This window comes from Phascolarctos cinereus, unplaced genomic scaffold, assembly GCF_003287225.1.
Source record: "Phascolarctos cinereus isolate Bilbo 61053 unplaced genomic scaffold, phaCin_HiC Scaffold_4;HRSCAF=312, whole genome shotgun sequence".
Lineage (NCBI taxonomy): Eukaryota > Metazoa > Chordata > Mammalia > Diprotodontia > Phascolarctidae > Phascolarctos > Phascolarctos cinereus.
The window spans coordinates 96,265,320-96,291,647 of NW_027555847.1; the positions used below are offsets into that span (position 1 = coordinate 96,265,320).

A 26,328-nucleotide genomic window follows, 5' to 3' on the forward strand; every position below is an offset into this window, starting at 1 on the left:
TAACTGTCATAAAAGTGAAGCTATTTGCATGGCTGAGTGTCCAAGTTAGCAAGTAGTCATTATAATGGTCAATGTGGGAATTTGTTTTGCTTGACTATACGTATTGGATTCAAGGGTTTTCTTGTTCTTTTTTATTTTCCAGAGGAGTAAGGGGGGGAATTAGATGTGGGGGGGGAAAGAAAATAAATGCTTGTTAATAAAAAGAAATTAAGTAGTCATGACAATGCAGTATTAGGTTTAAGACATAGATGGTCCAGTTTTCCCCTCCTGCTCCTGTTTTAAAGGTTGGATTAGTCTCTTCATTCATTTTAGTTTCTATACACATTATCTCTTGCTTGAAAATGAGAATGCCATGTCTTATGTTTGCTCTTGAGGGAGGTAGGGAAATACATTGATCCCTTGGGGGATGTGGTGAGAGGAAAGTTTTATCTGAATAGAATGAGGAGGCACAGGACTTGAGAACTCCTCCTCTGGGTCATTAGCTGAAGGGTTTTTTTTTTAATACTGTTTTTGTTATAACTGAAAGGTATATCACACTTTAAAGTTTACTAATCTTTTTTTCCTTACATTAATCCTATGAAGTATGTAGGGTGGGTATCCTCATCTTACATATGAAAAAACTGAAAGTTTAAGAGGTTAAATAAATTATCTATGAACATATAGTTAAGGCTGGTTAGTCAGTAGAAGCAAGAATTGAGGAGAGAGTGAGAAGATGATAGCTGCTTTAAAAATTTGAAAGCTGTCATGTAAAACAAAGATTAAGCCTATTCCATTTGGCCCAGATGGCAAAACTAAGAGGAATGGCTAGAAGTTTCAAGGAAAAATTAGGCTCATAATCATAAATTTAGAATAGAAATAACCTTAAAGTTCAACAATTGCAACCCTTCTCATTTATGGATAAAAACCCCTAAAGATCAGAAAAGTTATGTGACTTGCCCAGTGTCTTATAGGCAGTAAGTGCCAAAGCTGAGATTTGAACCCAGGTCTTCTGATTACACATCCCCCAATGCTTTGGCTACAAGGGGAAAAAATCTTAGCTATTAGAATTATTCAAGAGTACTAGGGGATATTTCAAAAGGTCTAGAGGTCTTCAAGCTAAGCCTGGGTGTCTGTCAGTGAAGTGTATTACAATGGGGATTCTTTTTCAAGTGTGCATTAAACTAGATCGATACAGAGAACCCACCAATGCCACAATGGTTCTGTGACTCTAGAACATCTGAGCAAGTGTCCAAATCAAATCAAATCTCCTAACTAGGAGTCCAGTTCTCTTTCCACTATATCAGACTATTTTGAATAATGTATAAATATGTACATATATGTGTTATAAGTACATTATATTGTGTTATATATGTGTGTATAACACATATACAGTACATACATATAATGTATATTGTGTGTGTATATATAATATATAACACATATGTAGTACATATACATAATGTATGTGTGTATGTATATACATATACCACATATATGTGTATGCATAATGTATATGTATGTGTATACTCACACATATAACATATATGCATAATGTGTATATGTGTATACACACACACATCACCTTAGGTAGACTAGATAACTGTTTAAAAATAGCATGGTAGTGATAATGGTTATGGCACAGTAGATAGAGCACTTGGCCTGAAGTTAGAAATATCTCAGTTCAAAACTGGTCTCAGTCACTTACTAGCTATGCTACTCTGGGCAAATCACTTAACTTCTATTTGCCTTAGTTTCCTCAACTCTGAAATGGGGATAATACCGGCACCTACATCACAGGGTTGTTGTAAAGAACAAATGAAATTTATAAAGCACTTAGCACAGTGCCTGGCACGTAAGTCGGAGCTATATAAATGGCTTGTCCTTTCTCTTTCCTAGCAGTAGGAGTAGCAGCAGTAACAGTCATTGTCACTGACTCTTAATAGATGAAAGAACTCATGTTATTAAGAATGTAGGTCCTCTCTGAACTCAGCTTGGAGTGTCATTGTTGCAGTCATGCTAAAAAGACATAATGGTAGCAAATATGCTAGAAGCACAGTAGTAGCACTTTCCACTATAAGTATGTAATAGTGGTCATAGTTCTAGCAATTGTGTCTTGAGAAATGAGGAGTGTTGGTTGGTTGGATAATTGAATGTAGGTCCTCAGCTTTGAGCACTATTGTTACAAAAATATGACAAATTATAGGCTGAAACCCAGGAACAATGGCCCCCTACAATGGAGGCAGCTCTGCCCCTCTGCCACCATTTTGTAAATGTGTCATATGTGTCCTCTAGTTAGAATGTGGAACTTATTTAAACCAAAGACTCTATTATATGAATTAGGAAATATGTGGTTAAAGAGGCTTTTTCTCCCTTCCCATACTGGTGAGTACCTTGGATGCTGCCATGCAACTAGACTAACTCTATCCATGCTTCACTCTACTCCCCCATCACCTTCTTCTTAGTCACCTTGCTATATCTCTTTCTGATTCTGTCACTCCCAGCTTTCTAGTTCTGGACCCATCATTAAGTCATCACTCCCATTGATCTGAGAAAGGGTGTATCAATCTACTTCTTTAGAGTTCTACTATCCTTCTAAATCTAAATACCCCTTTCTGGCCATTATTTCCCTAAATTATTGCCTCCCCCACAGGGGTGGGGACTCTGTGGCCTCAAGGCCACACATGGCCTTCTAGGTCCTTGGGTGGGGGCTTTTGACTGAGTCCAAGTTTTACAGAACAAATCCTTTTAGTAAGGGTATTTGTTCTGTGAAGTTGGGATTCAAAGGGCTACACTTGAGGACCTGGAGGCCACATGTGACCTCAAGGCCACAGGTTCCCCACCACTGCAACCTGTTAGAATGTTGGCTCCTTGAGGGAAGGAACTATCTATACTTTTGTATTTGTATAACCATATCCAGTTCTTAGAACAGTACTTGGCACATAGTAAACATTTAAGAAATGCTTTTTCATTCATTCATTTATTCATTCCATAAAACACTATGAGGCCATTCCCATCCTATGGATTCTTGCACAGGATTTCCTGTAGCTGTTCAGAACTAAAAAGGGCCTTATCAATCTTTCATCTGGTGTGAATCAATACAATTTCCTTGCAGCTGTCTAGACAGCAAACTCTCATGGGACTATCACTAATATCCATGTAACATGGAAGCACTTAGTGCATCCCCTGTACCTCAGTGTCCACAGGCTTCTAATTTAAGTTCAGAATAGTATGATCGCTAGTGTTATCACAGTACTTCAAGCACTTCACACTGTCAGGGCATGGCATTACTTAAAACTTTTGTGGTGTAATTCAAAGATGTTCAGAATAGGAGTCAAGAGTTTTTGGTGCTGGCCTAAGCTTTTTTTAATCACCTCATTAAAGATAGAGTATTGTGGATACAGTCCTTGGCTTGGAGTCAAGAATACCTAGGTTCAAATTCTGTCAGCTATGTGACCCTAAGAAGTTTCTTAACCTCTTTGTACCTCAGACTACTCCTAGTACTTAACTAATGAGTCTTAGAAGGCTATAATGTACGTTGATTGAGGGAATTCTCACACTTGGAATGAAAATACAAATCTTGTTTTAAAGTCAGAACCAAGGTATATGAACTTATCCACAGCATTCAGAATTTCTCCATTTGCTGTAACCAACAGTTTCAAGTTTGGATGGTGTGGTGCTGACCGGTGCAGAACCTCTGTTTTCTTGGTATTAATTGTCAGGCCAAAATTAGCCCAAGTAGCAGAGAATTGATCCATATTCTGTTGCATTTAAGCCTCAGAGGCTGTATTGAGTGCACAATCATCTGTGAACAAAGTCATACAACAAATCTCCCTTGACTTTAGTCTTGGCTTGTAGCTTTTCAAAGTTAAATAATTTACCATCAGTGTGGTAGCTGACCTTATTCCATTTTTGTCCTCATTGAAGGCATCTGACAACATAAAACTCTGTTGTCTTGGGCTCTGGCAGGTATCTTTCCTATTTTGATACCGGTCTTTCCAAGAACCTTGGTTTGTGTGAGTGGCCTACTCAACTTTGATGTCCTAGGTTACCACTGGCCTAACTCTTCTTGATAGAGTGACTGATCATTCCCTGGACCTACATAGGAGCCAAGGATATATGCTCTCATACCTGCTTATCAAGGGGTATACTGGAAGAAACTAAGCCAGGTAAGGAGAAAGAAGTTCAGGAGCACAGTGACTGATTCAATGAGGAGGTCCTTGGGATAAAATGAATGTAGCCCCTGAGGCTTCCCTGCCCCAAGTAGCTGCATCAGGTTGATTATACAAGGTGTCTTTGAAACTCAGCTTAAAACTGTACTAAGACTTTTGGGATATCCTGTATGTATCTGTCGGCCACAAAATGGCCCCTTGTTTTGGTGCCGTTTATTTTTGGCCATTGCCAAACGTTCAGTCTCTCTAGAATAATCTTCATGTTGTTGGCACAAAATGTCATTTCCAGAATGTTACCTCTAGGCGGTACTGTTGACTCTTTTAAAACTTAACTTCTTCTGTGCAACCAAAATCTGAGGAAAATATGTCATTCTGTTAAAGAAAATATATTGGTTACAGGCATTCTTCTCTTCTGAAAATTATTATGCATTTTTGTCACTAAGAATCAACGATGCGATTACAGTCCTCATCAAAGACCAGTTCATACTCCCTCTTTCCCTCAGTATTCTGTAGGGTAGGTAAAGCTCTAGTCTTTCCAAAGTTTAACTGATATTCCTCCCCTTCCTCCTCCCAGAGAAGAGTCTCAATAGCACATCCATTACCGTGGAGAAAGTAGATATGGCGCTTGTAATAGATGAGGAATATTTGGCAGCTGGGCTTCCTTCAAGCAGCAGAACATCCAAACTGCATGGCTACAATGGAAACCAGGGACTCTGCTCTGGCACTTAGCCCAGTGCCTGACATAGTAGGAGCTTCTTAAACATTTACTGATCGATCGATTGATTGATTGATTGCCAGCTGATGTGGGTGACTGAATCCAAATAAGGTCAAGGCGCCAAGTGGCAATGATTTTTTACTGAATTATGGTTTGTAGAGGTAGGAGACTGTTGGCCCCAGTGAAACTTTAGAAGTTACCCCAAAGGTAACTGTTCAGTATTGTAGTTCATATTAGGATGATCAGATTTTTCAAATTGTTTCCATTTGTAACAAAGTTGGCATATTTTAGTTTGAATTCCCAGCACCTTCCTCACTGGCCCTTGTATGTACTTGTGTCTGGGCTTGGAAAGGGATTTCAGGAATAGTAGCTAAGCTCTCCAAAAATCTTGTATTTTGTTTGTTTGTTTGTTTTTATTAAAGTCTTGTATTTTTCCTGGTCTGTAATCTTGGGGCCAACCTCACTGGAAAAACTTTTCACAAACATGATAGAAGCTTGGATTATGAGTTCTTTTTTCAATTGCTTCTCATCACCTTCTTGTTCCCTACAATCAACAGGCTGATACAATTGGATGGAAAACATATTATTCATTTTCTTATTTTCCTCACTACTACATGGAAAAAGTAGAACATTGAGAAAATATGTTTCCTTCCCCCAAAAGATTAAGCTAAGTAATTCCTTGGACAGAAACAAATGGCATCTTATTTAAAAACAATTTTTATTGATATCCTGTTTTCTACACAAGATTTTTCCCAGCATCCCACTACCTTCTTCCCCCAAAGAGCCTTCCCATATAACAAATAATGTTTAGGGAAAAAAAATCAGCAAAGCCAATTAATATATTTTAAAAAGTCCAAAAATATCTGCAATATTCCACACATGTGGACCTCCCACCTCTGCAAAGGAGTGGGGTGAAGGTACCTTTCATATCTTTTCTCTGTGAACATGCTTGGTTTTTGTAATTTCACAGCGTTCATTTTTTTAAATTTTTCTGTTTGTCCTTTCCATTTCCATTGTTCTTATTATTGTATATATTGTTTTCTGGACTCTATTTCCTTTACTCTGTGTCAGATAAGTAAGTCTTTCTGTGCTTTTGTGTATTAATCATAGTTACCTTTTCTTACAGCTCAGATATATTTCATTATATCTACATACCACAATTTGTCTAGCCATCCCCCAACTGATAGGCATATCCTCTGTTTTCAATTCTTTGCTACCATGAGTACTATTACAAATATTTTGATGTACATAGGAATGTTTTTGTCAGTGATCTCCTTGGACTATTAACCTAGTAGCAGAATCTGTAGGTCAAAGGGTATGGGCATTTTAGTCCTACTCTTTGCATAATTCTATATTGATTTCCAAAATTATCATACTTATTTACAGCTCCACCAAGAATGTACTAGTGGGCCTATCTTCCCACAAGCCCTCCAACATTGACTATACCCATTTTTTGGTCATCTTTCTCTATTTATAAGCAATTGAAAAAAATCCAAGGCTTCTATCAGGTTTGTTAGAAGTTCTTCCAGTGAGGTTGGTCCCAAGATTACAGACCAGGAAGAATTCAAGATTGCTGGAGAGCTTAGCTACTATTCCCCAGATATCTTTCCAGGCACAGACAAAGGTACATAACAAGGGCCAGTGAGGAAGGTGCAGAGAATGCAAACTAAAGTGAAGTGAAACCTCAATGTTTTTAAAAATTGACTTTTCTCTTATTATGAGTGACTTGGATCATGCTTTCACATGGTTGTTAATAATTTAAATTTTTAAGAACTGTTCATTTATTAAAGACATTCATCTCCAGAATGACTTCTGAATATATATAGACATCTATGTATATACACACAGTTTGCATGTATGTGTTTATATGCACACATATGTACATGTGTACATATAGGTTGTATATATAATTGTTGTTATTACTCTTTGTGACATTTGTGATTTTCTTGGCAAAATATTGGAGTGGTTTGCCATTTCCTCCTCCAGCTCATTTTACAGATGAGGAAACTGAGGCAAACAGGGTTAAGTGACTTGCCCAGGGTCCCACAGCTAGCAAGTACCAGAAGCCAAATTTGAACTCAGCTCTTCTTGACTCCAGGCCCAGTTCTCTGCCCACTGCATCACCTAGTTTCTCCTTGTAAGTGTTAGAGTTTAGGATTTGTACCCAGACCTCTTGATTCTGGTAAGTGTTCATTCTACTATACCACACATCTCCTCTGGAAATCATGCCATGCATGGTGTTTGCATTTCACATCCAAGATTCCTCATATTGTATGTAGGAAGACAGTGTGGAGTTGCAGATAACACACTATTGAGGAGGATGAAAGAACAAAGAAGTGCTTTCTAAATCGCATGGCTGACAAAGGACCCCATGCTTCTCTTAGTGCTGGAGTTGTGGCATGGATGGAAAGGATCAGGAGGAAAAGAAGTTGGCTTTCATTTGAAAGAACTTGCTACCATTTCACAATAGATCTTGCTTCACCTTCTTCTACTCTTCTAATTCTTCTACTCACCTATGTAGGAAAAACATGAGGAAAGGGGAAAAAAATCCTTCCTCAAGGCTTAAAAGGCCTGTGTCCCATGGAACCAGAAGGGAAGACTAAGGTTCACATGCATATTGTCTATGCAAATTTATAAAAGATTAATTTATTCCCTCATTAATTCAACAATCATTTATTAAACACAAAACTAATATATAGCATCTGCTCTTGTGGAGCTTACAGACTACTAAAAGGACATGGCATGCACAGAAATAAGCATAATGCAAAATAGTGCATGATAAACGCATTACAGAGCTACAAAGTGCTATTTGGAGAGCTAAGGCAACAAAACATTAAAACTCATGGAGGATCAAAGAAAGTTTCATGGAGGAGGTAACTTCAAACAGAAATTTAAGGAACAGGTAGGATTTCAGTAAGGGAATGGGATGAGCAAAAACATGGAGGAGAGGGATCTATCCAGAGACAGCTAGTAGTCCAGTTTGGCTTGAAGGGGGAATATAAGATAAGGCAAAAAAAGGTAGAGTGTTACCAAATTGTGGTAGCCTTGAATGTTAAGATTAGGAGTTTTATTTTCATTTAGTGGGCAATAGGATTGCCTACTCAATGAGTTTTGAGCAGAGAAATGACATGATCAGTTCTATCCATAAAAAGTTTGTATGGCAGTAATTTTTTAACATCATTTTTTAATTAATCTACCTATTCTCCCTCCCACCCACCCCCACTCCAATGAAAAAGAAAGAAAAACAAAACCATTGTGACATATAATATCAGTCAAGCAAAAAAAGTTACATTAGTCATGTCCAAAATATGTCTCAATCTGCACCTTCAGTCCATTACTCCTGCAGTAGAAAGTGAGTAGCATCTTTCATCATGAGTCCTCTGGAAATGCATTGATCAAAGTTCTTAAGTCTTTCAAAGTTTATCTTTACAATATAGTTGTTTATATATGTATGTATACATATATATAATTGTTCACTTGATTCACTACATATATTTGTTTATTTATATATACATATACATATACATATACATATACATATACATATACATATACATATACATATACATATACATATACATATACATATACATATACATATACATATACATATACATATACATATACATATACATATACATATACATATATGTAATTGTTCACCTGATTCACATTGCATCAGTTCATACAGGTCTTCCTGGGTTTTTCTGAAACTATCTCCTTTATCATTTCTTACAGCACAATTCACATACTGTAATTTGTTTAGGCATTCTCCAATTGATGGGCACCCCGTTAATTTCCATTTTTTTGGTCTGGCCTCAGTTTTAAGGATAAATTTAAATGAGAGGAGGTTGGAGGCATAAATAGTGGCAATGAGGTTCTGCTCTAGGGTAGTGGTTGTAGGAATAAAGATAGTGGAATGGATACTCGAACTGGTTAAAAGTGAAAGATAAGGAAGAAAGAATGATCAAAGACCAGGACTTCTAATATGAAAGACTGAGTAGATGGTGTCATTGTGGCTAGAAATAGTGAAATCAGAAGGAGGTACACATATAAGACAACAAATAAGTAGTTTTCCACATATTGAGTTTGAGAAATTTCTGGAGAATCTAGGTAGAAATGACCTCTTTGTAATGTTGGTCAGGAGCTTGAGATAGAACTCAGGACTACAAATACAGATTTTTGGACTCATCTGCATAGAAATTATGGTTGAGGCCACCAGAATGAAAGACTATAAATAGATTTCAGGGAAGAAAAAAAGGGCCATTAGAATCTTGGGGAAACATCAAGGAATGAAGAAGAAGAAGAAGAGCTGGCAAGATATAGCATGGTATAGGAAAAAAGGTCTGAATAAGGAGTCAGAGGAGCTGATTTCAAATCCCAGCTCTGCTATTTACAACTTGTAGAACTTTTGGACAAGTCCCTTAAACTCCTGAGTCCTCTTATATGTAAAGTGAGAAGAATAGATTGAATGATTTCTAAGTTCCCTTCTGCCTCTGAATCTAAGGAGACAGAGAAGAAGCAATATGAGGGGTAGGAGGAGAATTAGAAGAGTGTGCTGCCCCAGAAGCCAAGGGATTGTGAACATGAAATTTGAAAGTCCCAAGAATGATGGCAGGGAAAAGGAAGGCTATGAGTATGGTGCTAATGTCACTAAGAAAGATAGGAGAATGACCTGACCTGGAGGCCTGTAGATGACAGAAATGAAGATGGGCGGAGAATGGTATCATTGGGCTTCGTGAACCCCAAAGTTCTAAATAGAGAGTGGAAGACAAATGTTCTGGAAACAGAGGTACACAGTACTTGCTAGTTGCTTTTAGTTTGTTGGTGGTTTTTTGAGCCTAGCTTTGTACTTCATTAGGCATTTCTTTTCTTCCTGAATTCTATAGCCAAGCCAGATTACTCTTCCTGTTTTTCACTCATGATCCTCTACTTTTTATCTCTGTGTCTGCACTCTTGCTATCCTACATGTCCTCACCTTTACCTCTTAGAATCCTTTACTTCCTTCAAGACTCAGCTGAAGAGTTGCTTTATGCATTAATCCTTTCCTGATCTTCCCCACACAGTCCAAGCTGTTAGTGCCCTCTCTCCACAAATTACTTCATATTTTTGGGATATATATTTATATGTAATTATATATGCAACATGTTCTCCATCCACATAGCATGTGGTCAGGGACTGTTTTATTTTTATCTTTTATCTCCAGCATGTAGCGTAGTGCCAGGCACATAGTAGGCATCTATGAAATTATTTTTGGATGATTGAGTCAGTGAAGTCATACTGGCATTTATTTCAGTCCTGTGATCTGTATAGGCTGGTTCTCTCCCTTCACAGTCTTAAAAAAGGAATTTTCTCCCCTATCCCATGTTGCTCTTACATGGACAAGCATAATTCTTCCGTATCCATGCAAGCCTGTAGCACGCTCTGTCATGAAATGTTATGGGGCACCCTCGAAAGAAAATCACTTGCTTTTCCTCGTAGTCTTGATCAGTGGGATTTATGGCCACAACACATACAATATGAAACACATAGAACAGAATCTTGGAATGTGAAAGGAATTTAAGAAATTACTTAATCTAATCTTCAATCTGAGCAGGAATCCATTGTAAACTTCCCCAAGTAATGATTACTTTATCCAGCCTCTGCTTAGCTTCTGGAATAGCTTCCTTGAATAAAAAAAATGTTAGCTAGGGTCATGAATTCTAAGGTGCCATTATGTTTTATGGGTAAAGAATGCTAATATATGGGTCAGGGAAATCCTTCTCTCCACAACCTTTATAAATAGAGCATGTTGTGGGATTTGGTATTTGTGCTGAGTGTAAACTGTGTACAAGCTCAACTCTGTTCTCAGCTACATAATGGTCCATAGTTTGCTTCTCCCCTGCATCCTGTTTCCTGTTTGCTTTTTTTTCTATCCCTTGGGAAAGCAGAAAGGATATGTGTTATATGCCCACTAACTGACTCTCACTGTATATAAAGCAGTGGCAAGTTTGAGGAAATGTTGGCCTAAAAATTGCCACAGAATGAACCTCCAAATTCAGCTAACTAAATTTCAGCAGCATTGAGAGGGATTAGATTTGTTGTCGTTCAGTCATGTCCAACTCTTCGTGACCCCATTTGGGGTTTTCTTGGCAAAAAAAAAAGGATAAAATAGAGATTGAGAAAAACTTGATGTTACCTTATCCTCATTGTAGTCAATAATTGCAACTTCTTCTCCCAAAAAAACAAAAAAAAAAAACACCTCTCAACAAAATTGCTAGTACATAGAAAAATTAGCCAATTTAAATTTTCCCTTCTTTTATTTCAGTTCGCACCCTTTGGGGAAAGTGCTAATTAATGATAAACCTTTCCAGCTTTATCTCACACTACTCCTCTTCTCATAGTCTCTGTTTCTGCCAAACTAGAAAATTCAGTGATTTTCCATTCTAATTCTGTTCTCTCCCTTCCCTACTGTTTTTCTTATACCATTTCCCCCTCCATTACTGAAAAGCACTCTGTCTTTCCCACTCCCACTTATCAAGACTTTCTCTCCCCCTACAACTATCAGTGGAAGTGATTGATCCCTAGCTCTTCCAATTTCTTAGAGCAGTTTGCTGGGCCCTTGCCTTTGCATTTTTCTGTGCTTTTATATTCTAGTTATTTGGATGTATGTCATATCTACCTTCACTAGTCAAGTCAGAAAGCACTTATTAAGTACCTATGATATGCCAGGCACTAAGCTAAGCACTGGGGATGTGAAGAAAGGTCAAAGAAAGTCTCTGCTCTCAAGCTAATTGTTCATCTGTTTCAGTCACATCCAACTCTTCATGACCCTATTTTGGGGTTTTCTTGGCAGATACTGGAGTGGTTTGCCATTTCCTTCTCCAGCTCATTTTACAAATGAGAAACTAAGGCAACCAGGGTTAAGTGACTTTCCCAGGATCACACAGTCAAGGTAAGTATCTGAAGCCAGATATGAACTCGTGAAGATGAGTCTTTCTGATTCCAAGCTCAGTGCTCTATCCACTGTGCCACCTATCTGCCCTACTCTTTTTTTTTTTAATTACAAAGCTGCTTTTAATACTCTGGGGTAAGCCCCATAGGAATAAAAAACACTGGGAAAGGGTAGCCACCTCACCCCCAGGAATGCTCTGAAGAAGAGCAAGGCTGCTTGGGGGGAAGGATGCGCAGAGGGAACCCACGGCAGACACAGGGCGAAGGGAATGCCATCAGTTTTGGGACCTGTGAGCGCTACAGGAGGCGAGAGCCTGACGGGGCTGGTTCCAGGCACACGGTCAAAAGGGCAAGAGAGATGGGCATGAGCCAGAGTTACTTGGGCTCTTCCTTCTTCTCACTGTCCCTTTTCTGCTTCTGTTGCGTTATGTCCGAGTCCCTCTGCTTTCGGGCAGCCGCAGAGAGCCCGTCATCCTGGCGTTTTCCCTTGCCTGAGTCGCTTTGCTTTTTCATGTTCTTCTGGCGGGCAAGCTCACGCTGGTTATCGCGGGTCATGGCGACGGCAGCGGCTCCGGCCTGACTCAGTGGCGTCCGCTCTTTCCTCCTAAGCTGCCCTACTCTTAAGAGAGAGACAACCTGCAAACAAATACGTATAAACAAGCTATATTCGGGATAAACTGAAAATAATCTCAGAGGGAAGGCACTTTCATTATGGGCTACCAGGAAAGGCTTACAGAAATGGAATTTTAGCTAAATTGTACTAGATTGTAAGCTCTTGGAGGTCAGGGACTGGTCTTATTTCATCTTCTCCCCAATGCTACAGTGCACATAGTAAATGTTTCTTAAATATTATTGGCCAAAAATATAAGTTGAAAGGAGGGAAGAGGAAGATGAGGAAAGGTGGGCTAATTCACAAACTGGAAGATCAATCTTTACTGAAAAGGGCATTTGAACATTCCTTTGAAAAGGTCAGATTGAGTTTTATTCTATTCCTGGCCTGAATCACCATCTAATCTCCCTTCTGCTGATCTACATCTTTTACTTCTTTCAAGTCCTAGTTCAAAATTCACCTGTTAGCACAGTACCTGGCATGTAACAGGTACTTAATAAATATTTGTTTCTGGATTGCTTATCTTTGAAGTTATCCCTAACTTACACCATTCAAATGATGATGGATTCAATTCCCCTTACTTTGAATTCCTTCAGCACGTATGTTGTAGACTGTAGTCTTTACTGTGTTACTTTGCTTATGCTTATCTTTTCCCAAAAGATTGTTCTCTAGCTACATTATCTAGGTATGTACAATCTTTCCAGCTAAAAGTAAGTTTGGGGAGGGCAGAAATATCTTTTACCTTTTTTTTGCCCACTCAGCCCACAGCATAGTGTTAGACATATAATAAGTCATCATTGCAATCCTATTGGATTGAATAGAACTGAAGTCAGTTCACTTTCCTCATCCTACAGATGGACTAGGTAATCCCTGAAGTTCTTTTGGGCTGTCACCTTCTGTTATTCTATTGAGAATATGATACTCTTTAGAATGCCATCTTTTTCTGTTTCCCCACATCCCTCTTCTTTGAATGACACACTAAATGAAGAAGCTTGGGAAAGGGTTGGTGTGATAGTGCTAAGAATCTTTTGTTCTGAGACTGGCACAAGTTTCAAAAGAACTTTGTAAAATTAATTCACTTCTCACTGATTCCCAATCAATTACAGAGAATGAGGCAACTAACAAAGAAAGAGAAGAGTATGTCTGTGGGCTTGAATAATGCAAAATTACTCTGGGCACCTACTTACTTCACTCATCCTCCAAAGCGAGAGGGCACATTCCATTTTCATTTGTGCTTATCTGAGTTATCATGAATGTGTATTTGTGGTTCAGATGTTCCCAGAAAAAAAAAATACCATGGATACAGAATATGCATAGAAGACAAAGAAGGAGCTATTAAAAACAACAACAGCAACAACCTCACCACTAGTTGGAATATGTAACATTGGGCTGGTCCCATGACAAAGGAAAGAAATCTGATTCATTAATAACTTATAAAACATATTTGTTTAGCTCTTTGCTGATTACAAAGCACTTTTTACATGTACTAGATCTCATTTTGTCTTCATGATGTCTCTGAGAATTATTATGGAAGAATTATTAAACCCATTTTATAGATGAGAAAACTAAAGCTCAGAGTCATAAGTAGTTTGCCTAAGGAAAACAGAGCTAGCATAGATAGATCACCAGGCTTGGAGTCAGGAAGACCTGAGTCCACATCTTGCTTCAGATACTTACTTTGTGATCAGCATCTCTCAGCCTTAGTTTCCCCATCTGTAATTTGAGGGATTGAATTCGATAGCCCATAAAGTCACTTCTAACTCTAAATCATCCTATGATCTATGAGCCTATCAAGCATAGAATCATTGGATTTGGATCTAGAAAGGACCTTGGGGATCCTCCACTTGAACCCATTCATTTTACAAGTGAGGAAGCTATAGCCCAGGGCAATGAAATTATTTCACACCAAGTAGCATAGGCTAGATTTGAGTCCCAGTTCAATCACTCCAAATCAGTCGTTGTTGTCGATTTGTTCAGTCGTGTCTGACTTTTCATGACCCCATAAACCAGAGCATGTCAGGCCCTTCTATCCTCCATTATCTCTCAAAGTCTTTCCAAGTTCATGTTTGTTGTTTCTCCAATACTATCTATCCATCTCATCCTCTGCTGTCCCCTTTTCCTTTTGCCTTCAATCATTCCCAAAATCATGGTCTTTTCCAATGAGTCCTGTCTTCTCATTATATGACCAAAGTATTTAAGCTTCAGCTTCAGCATTGAAGACTAATTTGATCTCCTTACTGTCCAAGAGACTTTCAAAAGTTTTCACCACCACAATTAGAAAGTGTCGATTCTGTAGCACTCAGCTTTCCTTGTAGTCCAACTCTCACAACCATACATTGCTACTGAAAAAATCGTAGCTTTGACCATACAAACATTTGCTGGCAAGGTAATGTCTCTGCTTTTTAGCATACTGTCCAGATTTACCATAGCATTCCTTCCATGGAGCAAGTATCTTTTAATTTCTTGGCTGTAGTCACCATCTGCAGTGATATTTGAACCCAAGAATATAAAATCTGACACTGCTTCCATTTCTTCTCCCTCTATTTGCCAGCAAGTGATGGGACAAGTTGCCAAGATCTTAGTTTTTCTAATCGTTAAGCTTCAAGACAGCTTTACACTTTCCTCCTTCACCCTCATCAAGAGGCTTCTTAATTCCTCTTCACTTTCTGCCATCAGAGTGGTATTGTCTGCATATCTGAGAGTGTTGATATTTCTCCCAGCAACCTTAATTCCAGCTTTTGATTCATCCAACCTGGCATTTTGAATGATGTCCTCTGCATATAAGTTAAATATATAAAGTGACAATATGCAACTTTGTTGTACACCTTTTTCAATCTTAAGCCAGTCAGCTATTCCATGTTAGTTCTAACTGTTGCTTCTTGGAGCTAATTCCATTGGACAATGTTCTTTCTACCTCTGGTTCCTCACTGAGTAAATATTCTTTCCAAAATACCATGTCACCTCTAACAATTATTAAAAGAATTGCTTTTCATTCTGCTCTTAGGCACATATTTCAGGATAACCATCCACTTTTGTGATGAAGGCAGAATACCCTACTTCTTCTCCTGAATTCTTAGATTTTTTCTTTGAAGGAAACATATCTGATTAAAGGAGACAATTACTCTCCAGGACCTGGTGACCCTGATTCATCATGGTAATGAACAAGGCAGTTATATTGATCTAAAGAGAGTTCATAGGTTTATAGATTTATTGCCGGAAAGGACCTTGGAAGACATCTAATCCAAGCCCTTCATTTTTCAGATGAGGAAAAATGAGGCCCAGAGAGGTATGAAGCTGCCACAGGAAGATTCTCAACACTCTAGACTTTAACACTCAGGACAACGTCACATAGTACCAATTCTACAGTAGAAGCATTACCGTTCCCCGAGCCATATGCCCTTTGAGGTTCATACAATTCACAAAGAATATGAGTAGGGAATCTGAAAGAGCAATGTTTTTGCAAAGAAGTGATATTAGAAGTCAGAGGCCATGACAAGTAAGAAAAATAAGAAAAGCATTAACAGAAATGTGTGGAAATATATGGAGGAATGCCCACTCTTTAATCAGAAATAGAAAGCAAAGCTATCTGGGAGAAAGTGAGACTCTCTCACAGGTATAGCAGTTCATCAGATTGCAATTACTATCATTTTCATTCACCACTTCTTTTTCTGGATTCTCAGTTGCAAGCTAGAGGAAAATAGCTAGTAGAAGGAGCAACCTTTTTTTTTTTCTTCCTGGCAATCCTTTGATCAATCAATGCCATTTCCCTCCAACACGCCAAGAGAAATATTCTGTAGTAGGATGGTTGCATGATTGGCAATCCAGAGAGTTACTCAGAGGTAGGATCCTAAGGAATACTTAGTAACCACAACCATCAAGAACTTCCCTTCCTGTTGATCTATTTGTCTGAGTTTCACGTGTCTCCCCGAGGGCTTGTAATTTGGGCCTGTATTTGTGTGTATGTGTATTTGAGTGTATATATCCAGGGATCATGGATTTTCTCTGCAGGTCTATCTATCTGTATTTATGTGGGGGAAGTGAAACATGTGGGATCTGGTCAGAGCTGGTTGTGATTCCAATGTTCGTTAGGTAGTAATGAATCTGGCTATAAACTACAATAATGAGTTCATATCTGAAAATGTGTAATAAACCACTCTCCCTAGGTTCGCACTTTTAAGATCTTCCCCCAGAGAAGCAACAATTTCCTCATATAGGCATGGGGAGGGTCAATCAATAAACACGTATAAACATGTGCCTACTATGTGCCAGGCATTGTAATAATTTGTGTTATGGGACTTTTCATTAAAAAGAGACTCTTCTAATTTTCAGCTAAGTTATGAACGGTCTCTTCATGTAGACACTAACAAATACTGATCACTGTAGCCACTGAGAGGACAGTCACACATGGTTGTGTTTATTGGCATGCGTCCTCCATTTGCAATATTCAGTTCTTTACCTCATTCATGGGAGTTATACCTTTCAAGGCCTCTATGAGGAAGGTTGGGATTTTTAACTACTTTTGCAAATAAGAAAGTAAAGCACAGAGAAACAGAGGGATCAAAGGCCTTGTATTTAGAGGTTTAAGGCCCTTGGTCTGCCATAATTATAGAATTATAAAATCTTAGTGCTCAATGATATCCAATCCAAGTTAGTGGCACCAGGTGTGGAGTCAGGAAGACCTGAGGTCAAATCTGGCCTCAGACACTGACTAGCTGTCTGACCCTGGGCAAGTCACTTAACCCTGTTCACCCCAGTATCTCATCTGTAAAATGACCTGTAGAAGGAAATGGTAAACCACTCCAGTATCTTTGCCAAGAAAACCCCAAAAGGGGTTGTGAAGAGTTAAACATGACTTAAGTGACTGAACAACAATAGGTTATAGGTTTGTGGTGCTATATTAAGCTTTTAGTATGTGGTATTATTACCATAACAATTGTTTGTTTTTAAGACTGGATCTCTCGATCTAACTCAGGCTGGAAGTGTGAGGGCTACTCAAAGGTCTCCGGCCACTGCTGATCAGCATGGGAGCTTTCCTTTGCTGTTTCCAATCTGGGCCAATTTGCTCCTTCTTGGAAGACATGGTGGGCCCAAATCCTGAGGGCTAACCACATAAATGCCAAACTTAGTGTAGACACCTGATCAGCTTAGGCTGCTACAGCTCAGAACTCCTGAACTCAAGACATCTGCCAGACTCAGCCTCCCAGGTAGATGGGATTATAGTCACAAACCACTATTCCCAGCATACAAATACATTTTAAGAGACATGATTTAACTTTGGTATAGCTTGCCCATGCCATATTAGGATTTGACTAGATCTCCTCCATATTTGCTTTGCACTGAAAGAAACCAAATTGTGTGGCCCACAGAATCTAAAGCCATCATTCACATTGGCTTTTAAATCAAAGGTAGCTTGGAAGCACATAGGAAGGCACATTGAGTATTCATGGAAGGCTTACAAAGAGATTAAGATCTATTAGCTCTTCTAAATCCTTAGTCTGAGCACACCACATTTCCTCAAAGAGAGAACTGGAGAATTACCTGCAATATTGCTTTTTTGTTTTGTTTTCAGTCAAAGTCTCCAGAGTCTCTACCTTTTGAATGATTATGAGGCTTACAATTTGGGTTATCTCATGTTTACATTTGGTGAGTAGACAGGCTCAATCATGCCAGGCAAAAACTGTTGCAACTAAAATTAGTATTTAGCTGTCATGCAGCTCCCTGGGTGTCTAGGTCAGATAAGAGGAACCTGAAATTAAAAAAAGTTCAGGCTTGAGTAGCAGCCTCAGGAATTGCCCAAGTACCATTTTTTCATTTCCATGTATAACATCTTTCCCATCAACATGCACTTTAATCAGCTACTGAAGCTTTAGACCAAACATCGTAATAACCAGCCTCTTATGCAATGTGCTCACTGTGGCAAACTCTTTTACATATGACTGACTGCCTTTCTTATTTTCCTTTGAGCAAGAATCAAATGCCAGGTTAAGACATACCAACTCAAACGCTTTTTTCCTGACAGCACTCTCATTGCTGAAGCAAGTTGGCTTTAACTAGATATTTCAATTTATTCAGAAAATAAAATTACAGCATAACCTTTTCTGCTGAAGTGACATGACATACTTGAAGAATGTGGTTTTTTTTTTGTTTGCTTTTGATGCATTCCTTTCCTGAAATTGTCATGGTGAGATATATTGAGATCTGGCCTGAGTTGGTTAGATTGCTTAAAGAGGCAGTTGAGAATGAGTTGAGGTCTGAGGCTTGACTAATGAAGCTTGGGTCTGAAAGCAAGCTTTTGGGGGCTCCTGTTATATACACATCCAAGCAACTGTAATCAGACAAGCAAGCAATACTCTCATATGAGGCACCATAGAAGGCAATGTGGTATAATGGGACAAGGAATGGCATAGTGATGAGAAGATCTGAGTTCTAGCCCAAGCTCACATAGGTGGTATCGAGCAACTCAATTCATTTCTCTAGACCTCAGTTTCCAACTGAAGGAGAAGGGATTGGACTCGATATCCTCCAAGGTCCCTTCCAGCTCTAAATGTATGAGCTTATGAGCTCTAAATCTATGAGCCTCAATCTCCTTATCTGTAAAATGGATATAATAGTGCTTAAATGACCCATTTCATAACACTGAAGTAAGGATAAAATAAGATGATGTAGCTAGTGAGTTCTACAAATTTAAAAGATATACATATAGGAGATTATATATTTATATATGTAATATAGTATGTGAGGATAAGCTATTATTAAAGCTTAAATCTGCACTAAAGCTTTTGAACACTCTCTATGTCCGTATGTGAATGTGAACTGTTATTTGAATTAGTGGGGTTATTCACAGGTATAGAGATGCTACCACATAATCCATAGAAGGCAATCCTTGGAATGAGAAAGAGCCTCTGACCACATACTAATGGCGTGGCCTTGGGCAAGTCGTTTAACTTCTCAATGCTCCTAGGCAACTTTGTAAGACCACAAGCTACACCTGGAATTCACCACATAGAAGAAATCATAGGACTGAATCCCCTCCCTTGCCCCTCCAAAAAATGCAATTATAGAAGTTATCTTCAGTTATCTTGTCAACAGTCTTTCCTTGTCCTTCTAAAGAGTCTGTGAATGGGGACATTTTCTAGATAGAATAAGATCTCATTCTCTAAGTTACTAACATGGTCAGGTTGGAGGTGGAAGTGAGCAAGACTAGGTCCTTTCCTTTGAAGGTAATAGCAATCAATTAAATAGTATGGGGAGAGTAGTAGAAAATAATTAGTGATTCATTGGAGAATGATATTTCATTACCCACACCTTATCATTTTAACCTCAAATGTTATTGTTGTTCAGTCATTTCAGTCACGTCTGACTTTTTGAGACCTCATTTAGGGTTTTCCTGGCAAAGATACAGAAATGGTTTTCCATTTCCTTGTCCAGCTCATTTTACAGATGAGGAAACTGGGGCAAACAGGGACTAAGTGATTTGTCCAGGACCACATGATAATATCTGAGACCACACGATAATATCTGAGACCAGATCTGAGGTTTTCTTAACTCCAAGCCCGGACACTCAATCTATGGAACCACCTCACTGCTCCAACCTCTAATAATGCTATTGATCATAAACTTAAACAGTCCATTTAAAAATGCTGATGGTGTCCTCTGTCACCACGAAATGGTTGATTTATAAAAGAAATTATTTTTCAGAAATTCTTGGCAATAGTGGCTTACCCTCTGCAGGTAATGGGGCAATTATTGAATTTCATGATACCACATATCTTCCCTGATCATGCTGTTCAGTGTCTCATAGTATATGTATGTCTAAAGTTTTGGGAAATGCAAAGAAATTTCATTGCATTCCATGCTAATAAGTTTGCTATTCACTATTAGTCTTTTCCTGGCTACTAGATCATAATAACGTGATTTCTATCCATCACATGATTATGCAAATGCAAGAAAAATATCTGTAATAGTGCCTTCCCTCCACAGCTTCCAGTCTGGTGGGAGAGAGAAGACTTGCACACCTGAAACAATTAGAAAACAACAAAAGACAGTAACTAAGTGATTAAAGGTTAGCTGATGTGGTATAGACCAGAATCATCAAACTCACTGCACACAGATCAGGGAAAAGTGGCCCCCAAATTCCTGAGTTCAGCCAGAAATCAGATTAAAATATAATTGAGAAATGTTTAACAAAAGAAACACATAAAAATACAACATGGATAATCTTTTTTAAGTAGATGGTGTTTTATTTATTTTAAAATTTAAAACATTTTTATATAAAGTTTTGAGTTCCAAATTCTATCCCTCTCACTCCCTCCCCTGCCACCTTATTGAAATAGTAAACAATCAGATATAGATTATACATGTGTAATTATGTAAGACATTTCCATAATAGTCATTTTGTACAAGAAGACTCAAATAAAAGTTTAAAAAAGTGAAAGTTAAAAATAGCATACTTTAGGGGCAGCTAGGTGTCACAGTGGATAGAGCTCTGGCTTTGGAGTCAGGAGGACCTGAGTTCAAATCTGGCCTCAGACACTTGACACTTACTAGCTGTGTGACCCTGGGCAAGTCACTTAACCCTGATTGCCTCATCAAAAAGCAAAAAAAAAAAAATAGCATACTTTGGTCTGTATTCAAATAATATCAGTTCTTTCTCTGGAGGTGGTAGTACATTTCATCATTAGGCCTTTGGGATCATCTTGGAACATTGTATTTCCAAGAATAGTTATCATTCCCAATTTTTCATTGAACGATATTGTATACAATATTCTCCTTGTTTTGTTCACTTCACTATGCAACAGTTAATGTAAGTCTGTCTAGGTTTTTCTGAAATCATACTACTTGTCATTTCTTATACCACAATAATATTCCATTACAACCATACACTACAACTTGTTCAGCCATTCCCCAATTGATTGGTGTTCCTTCAATTGCCAATTCTTAGCCATCACAAAAAGAGCTACTGCAAACATTTTTGTACAAATAGGTCTTTTCTCCTTTTTTAGATGTCTTTGGATTTAGACCTAGCAGCAGTATTGCTGATTCAAAGGGTATGCACAGTTTTACAGCTCTTTTGGTTTAGCTCCAAATTGCTCTCCAGAATGGTTGGATCAGTTTACAACTCCACCAACAGTGCAGCAGTGTCCCAGTTTTCCCGTATCTCCTCCAACATCCAACACTTTCCTCCTTTGTCACATTAGCCAATCTGATAGGTATGAGGTGGTACCACCGTAGAGTTGTTTTAATTTGCATTTCTCTAATCAATAGTGATTTAGAGCATTTTTTCATATGATTGTAGAGAGCTTTGATTTCTTTGTCTGAAAATTGTGTGTTCATGTCCTTTGACCATTTATCAATTGGGGAATGACTTGCACTTTTACAAATTTGACTCAGTTCTCTATATATTTGAGAAATGAGGCCTTTCTCAGATACACTTGTTGCAAATTTTTTTCAGGGGAGGCAGAACCAAAATAGCAGAGTAAAGGCAGGAATTTGCCTGAGCTCTCCACCAACCCCTCCAAATACCTTTAAATAATGCATCTAAACAAATTCAGAAAGACAGAGTGAGACAATGTTCTAGCCCAAGACAACTTAGAAAGTTGGCAGGAAAGGTCTATTGCACCAGGGTGAGAGTAGAGCATAGTCCAGTGCAGGGCATACCAGCACAAACTGGGGCCTCGGGGTGACTGAATCAGTGGCAGCAGTGGCAATTTTCAGACCTCTCAACACACAGACGGCAAGGGTATTGAACAATGGATCAGAAGGAGATTTACAGGGGTCCCTTTGCTGGCTCCCAGGACAAGACTCCGTTGCATTGCCAATGCGTGCATCTGGCTCACAGTCCTGGGTTTTAGCCCGAGTACAAGGAGGAACACTAGCACAGCAGAGCTTGACCTTGGTCACAGTTCCAGGATTGAAAAAGAGTGCTTGTGCTTGCTCACATGCCAGTGCGCTGTACAGGAGAGTAGCAAACACACCTCACCTTACATCATACCACACCACCTGAGAAAAGCCAAAAACTTACAGGTGCCCTGAATTACCTCTGAAAACAGCTGCACAAAAAACCCTGAAGCTTGGGACAGTGCCCCTCCACTGGGTAAGCCGAGCCCCACTTTAGCACAAAGTTAAAAGTCAAGAAATAGGCTGGAGAAGGAGCAAACAACAGAAGAAAATACTCTGATCACTACGGTGACAAGGAGGATCAATACATGAACTCAGAAAATGACAAAGTTAAAATCCCTGCATCCAAAGCTTCCAGGAAAATGTGAATTGGTCCCAGGCCATGGAAGAGCTCAAAAAGGATTTTTAAAATCAAGTAAGAGAGGTAGAGGAAAATTTTGGAAGAGAAATGAGAGTGATGCAAGAAAATAACGAAAAAAGAACAAATAGCTTGGTGAAGGAGCCACAAAAATGCTGGAAAAAATAACACCTTAAAAAACAGAATAGGCCAAAAGGTAAAAGAGGAACAAAAATTCACTGAAGGGAAGAACTCCTTAAAAAGTAGAATTGGCCAAATGGAAAAGGGGGTACAAAAGCTCACTGAAGAAAACAATTCCTTAAAAGTTAGAACTGGGCAAGTGGAAGCTAATGACTTTATGAGATATCAAGAGACAATCAAACAAAATCAAAAGTTGAAAAAATAGAAGAAAACGAGAAATATCTCATTGGAAAAACAACTGACCTGGAAAATAGATACAGGAGGTATAATTTACAAATTATTATTGGATTACCCAAAAGTTATGATAAAAAAGAGCCTAGATATCACATCATCTTTCAAGAAGTTATCAAGGAAAACTGTCCTGATATTCTAGAAGCAGATGGTAAAATAGAAAGAGATCCCAAAATGAAAACTCTCAGGAATATTACAGCAAATTCCAGACCTCCCAGAACAAGGAAAAAACACTACAAGCAGCCAAAAAGAAAGAATTCAAATATTGTAGAGCCACAGTAAGGATAACACGAGATTTAGCAGCTTCTACCTTAATGGATCAGAGGGCTTGGAATATGATATTCTGGAGGGCAACAGAGCTAGGATAACATCCAAGAATCACCTACCCAGCAAAACTGAGTATAATCCTTCAGGAAAAAAATAGATATTCAATGAAATAAAGGACTTTCAAGCATGCCTGATGAAAAGATCAGAGATGCATAGAAAACTTGACTTTCAAACACAAGATGCAAAAGAAGCATAAAAAGATAAACAGGAAAGAGAAATCATAATAAATTCAATAAGGTAAAACTGTTTATATTCCTCCATGGGAAAATGATATTTATAACTCCTAAAGCTTTCTCATTATTAGGGCAGTTAGAAATTGTATACATATACAGAAAGCAGAGGTGTGAGTTGAATGTGATAGTATGATTATCTAAAAAAAATAAAATTAAGGAATGAGATAAAAGAATGCACTGGGATAAGGGGAAAGGGAGAGGTAGAGTGGGATTAATTATCTGACATAAAAAAGGCTTTAAAGAGATTTTACAGCAGAGGGGAAAATGGGGGAAGAGAGGAAGGGGAGCACATGAACATTACTCACACCAGGATTGGCTTAAAGAAGGAATAATATATATATACTCAATTGGGTATAGAAATCTATCTTATCAATACAGGAAAGTAGGAAGGGAAGGGGATCAGAGAAGGAGGGAGCTGATAGAAGGGGGGGTAGTTTGGAAGAAGTAAAATTCAGAAGCAAAACACTTTTGAAAATGGACAGGGTAAAAGGAGAGAGTAGGATAAACAGGGGGAAAATAGGGTGGAGGGAAATAAATAGTTGGTAATCATTACCGTTTTAAAAAATTGTAATCAGTTTCTCTGATAAAAATTTCATTTCTCAAATATATAGAAAACTGATTTATATAAAAATTTATAGAAATAAGAGCCATTCTTCAATTGAAAAATGGTCAAAGGATATGAACAGGCAGTTTTCAGACAAAGTAATCAAAGCTATCTAAAGCAATGTGGAAAAAAATGCTCTAAATCACCATGATGAGAGAAATGCAAATTAAAACAACTCTGAGCTATTACCTCTTACCTGTCATATTGGCTAATATGAACAGAAAAGGAAAAAGACAAACGTTGGAGAAGATGTGAGAAAATTACAACACTAACATACTATCAGTGGAGTTGTATGTTGATTCAACCATTCTGGAAAGCAAATAACTATGCCAAAAGGCTATAAAATCATGCATGCCCTCTGACCAAGCAATATCACTACTCTGCCTGTATCCCAAAGAGATAAAAAACAACAAAAAAAGGACTTATGTGTACAAAAATATTTATGGCAGCTCTTTCAGTGGTAGCAAAGAACTGGAAATTGAAGGGATGTCCATCAATTGGATAATGGCTGAACAAGTTGTTGTATACAATTGTGATAGAATACTATTGTGCTTTAAAAAATAATAAGCAGGATGCTTTCAGAAAAACATGGAAAGATTGACATGAACTAATGCAAAGTGAAATAAGCAGAACCAGGAGAACACTGTACAGAGTAACAGCAAGTTTGTATGATGATATACTATGAATAACCTAGGTATTCTCAGCAATACAATGATCCAAGACAATGTTTTTAGGACTTATAATGAAAGGTGCTGTCCATATCCAGAGGAAGAAGTGGTAGAGCCTGAATGCAGATCAAAGATACTTTTTCTTTACTTTCTTTGTTTTTCTTTTTTTCTTTTTGTCTGTGTTTTATTTCACAGAATGATTTCCTTAGAAATTACTTGCCTTCTCAATAAGGGGGAAGTGGAGGGAAGGAGAGAATTTGGAACTCAATTTTTTTAAAAGAAGGTTAAAATCACTTTTACTTGTAATTGGGGAAAAATAAAATATTAAATAAGAAAAAATTTAAAAATATTTTTTCCAGTTTTCTGCTTTCCTTATAATTTTAGTTGCATTGGTTTTATTTGTGCAAAAACTTTTTAATTTTATATGATCAAAATTATCTTTTTTATATTTTGTAATGCTCTGTATATATCTTCTTGGGTCCCAAATTCTTCCCTTACCCATAAATATGACAGATAAACTATTCCATGATGTCTTAATTTGCTTATGGTATCATTCTTTATGTGTAAATCATGCTTAATCTTGGTATATGGTGTGAGATGTTGGTATATACTTAGTTTCTGCCACACTGCCTTCCAGTTTTCCCAGCAATTTTTGCAAAACAATTAATTTCTGTTCTAAAAACTGGTAACTTGCCATAATGAACTTTGTACTTAATCTGCCCCACTGATCTACTACTCTATTTCTTAGCCAGTACCAGATTGTTTTGATAATTCCTGCTTAATAATACAGTTTGAGATCTGGTATAACTAGACCACCTTCCACTTTTTTTTCATTGATTCCCTTGATATCTTTGAGTTTTTGTTCTTCCAGGTGAATTTTGTTATTATTACTTTATCCAGCTATATAAAACAACTTTTTGATAGTTTGGTTTGGCACTGAATAAATAGATTAATTTAGGTAGAATTGTCATTTTTATTATATTGGAATCACCCTACCCATGATCAACTAATATTTCTCCAATTGTTTAGATTTGACTTTATTTGTGTGAAAAGTGTTTTATAGTTATGTCATTTAGTTCCTGTGTTTGTTTTGTCAGGCAGACTCCCAAGTATTTTATATTGTCTAACACAGACAATTTTAATTTGTGATTTTCTAAGTCAATATGCAGCAGGTATCATTTTTACTTGAATTTGACACCACTGGTATAGACCATGTGTACAACACGTATTTAGAAAAGGAGAGACTGTCAAAGATGGGAAGGATGTTTAGAATTTGGAAAGGTGAGGTTAGAGAATAGGGGTGGCCTTGGGTTCCATCTGGGATGAATAAGTAGAGAATGTATTTTGGGAAGTAGTGGGAAAGGTGCTTGGGTAGGAAACATCCTATCAGATTGTTGGAGAGCTATGTCTAGAATTGTTAGGTA

At 37.9% G+C, this 26,328-nt stretch overlaps 1 protein-coding gene and 1 pseudogene across 1 annotated transcript in view; one reads left to right on the forward strand and one right to left on the reverse strand.

Annotated features, from left to right (window-relative positions):
- Positions 1–26,328, forward strand: part of PLPPR1 (phospholipid phosphatase related 1) — a 318,401-nt gene that overhangs the window by 85,922 nt on the left and 206,151 nt on the right. The window lies entirely within an intron of this gene.
- Positions 12,172–12,395, reverse strand: LOC110216873 (small EDRK-rich factor 2 pseudogene; annotated as a pseudogene).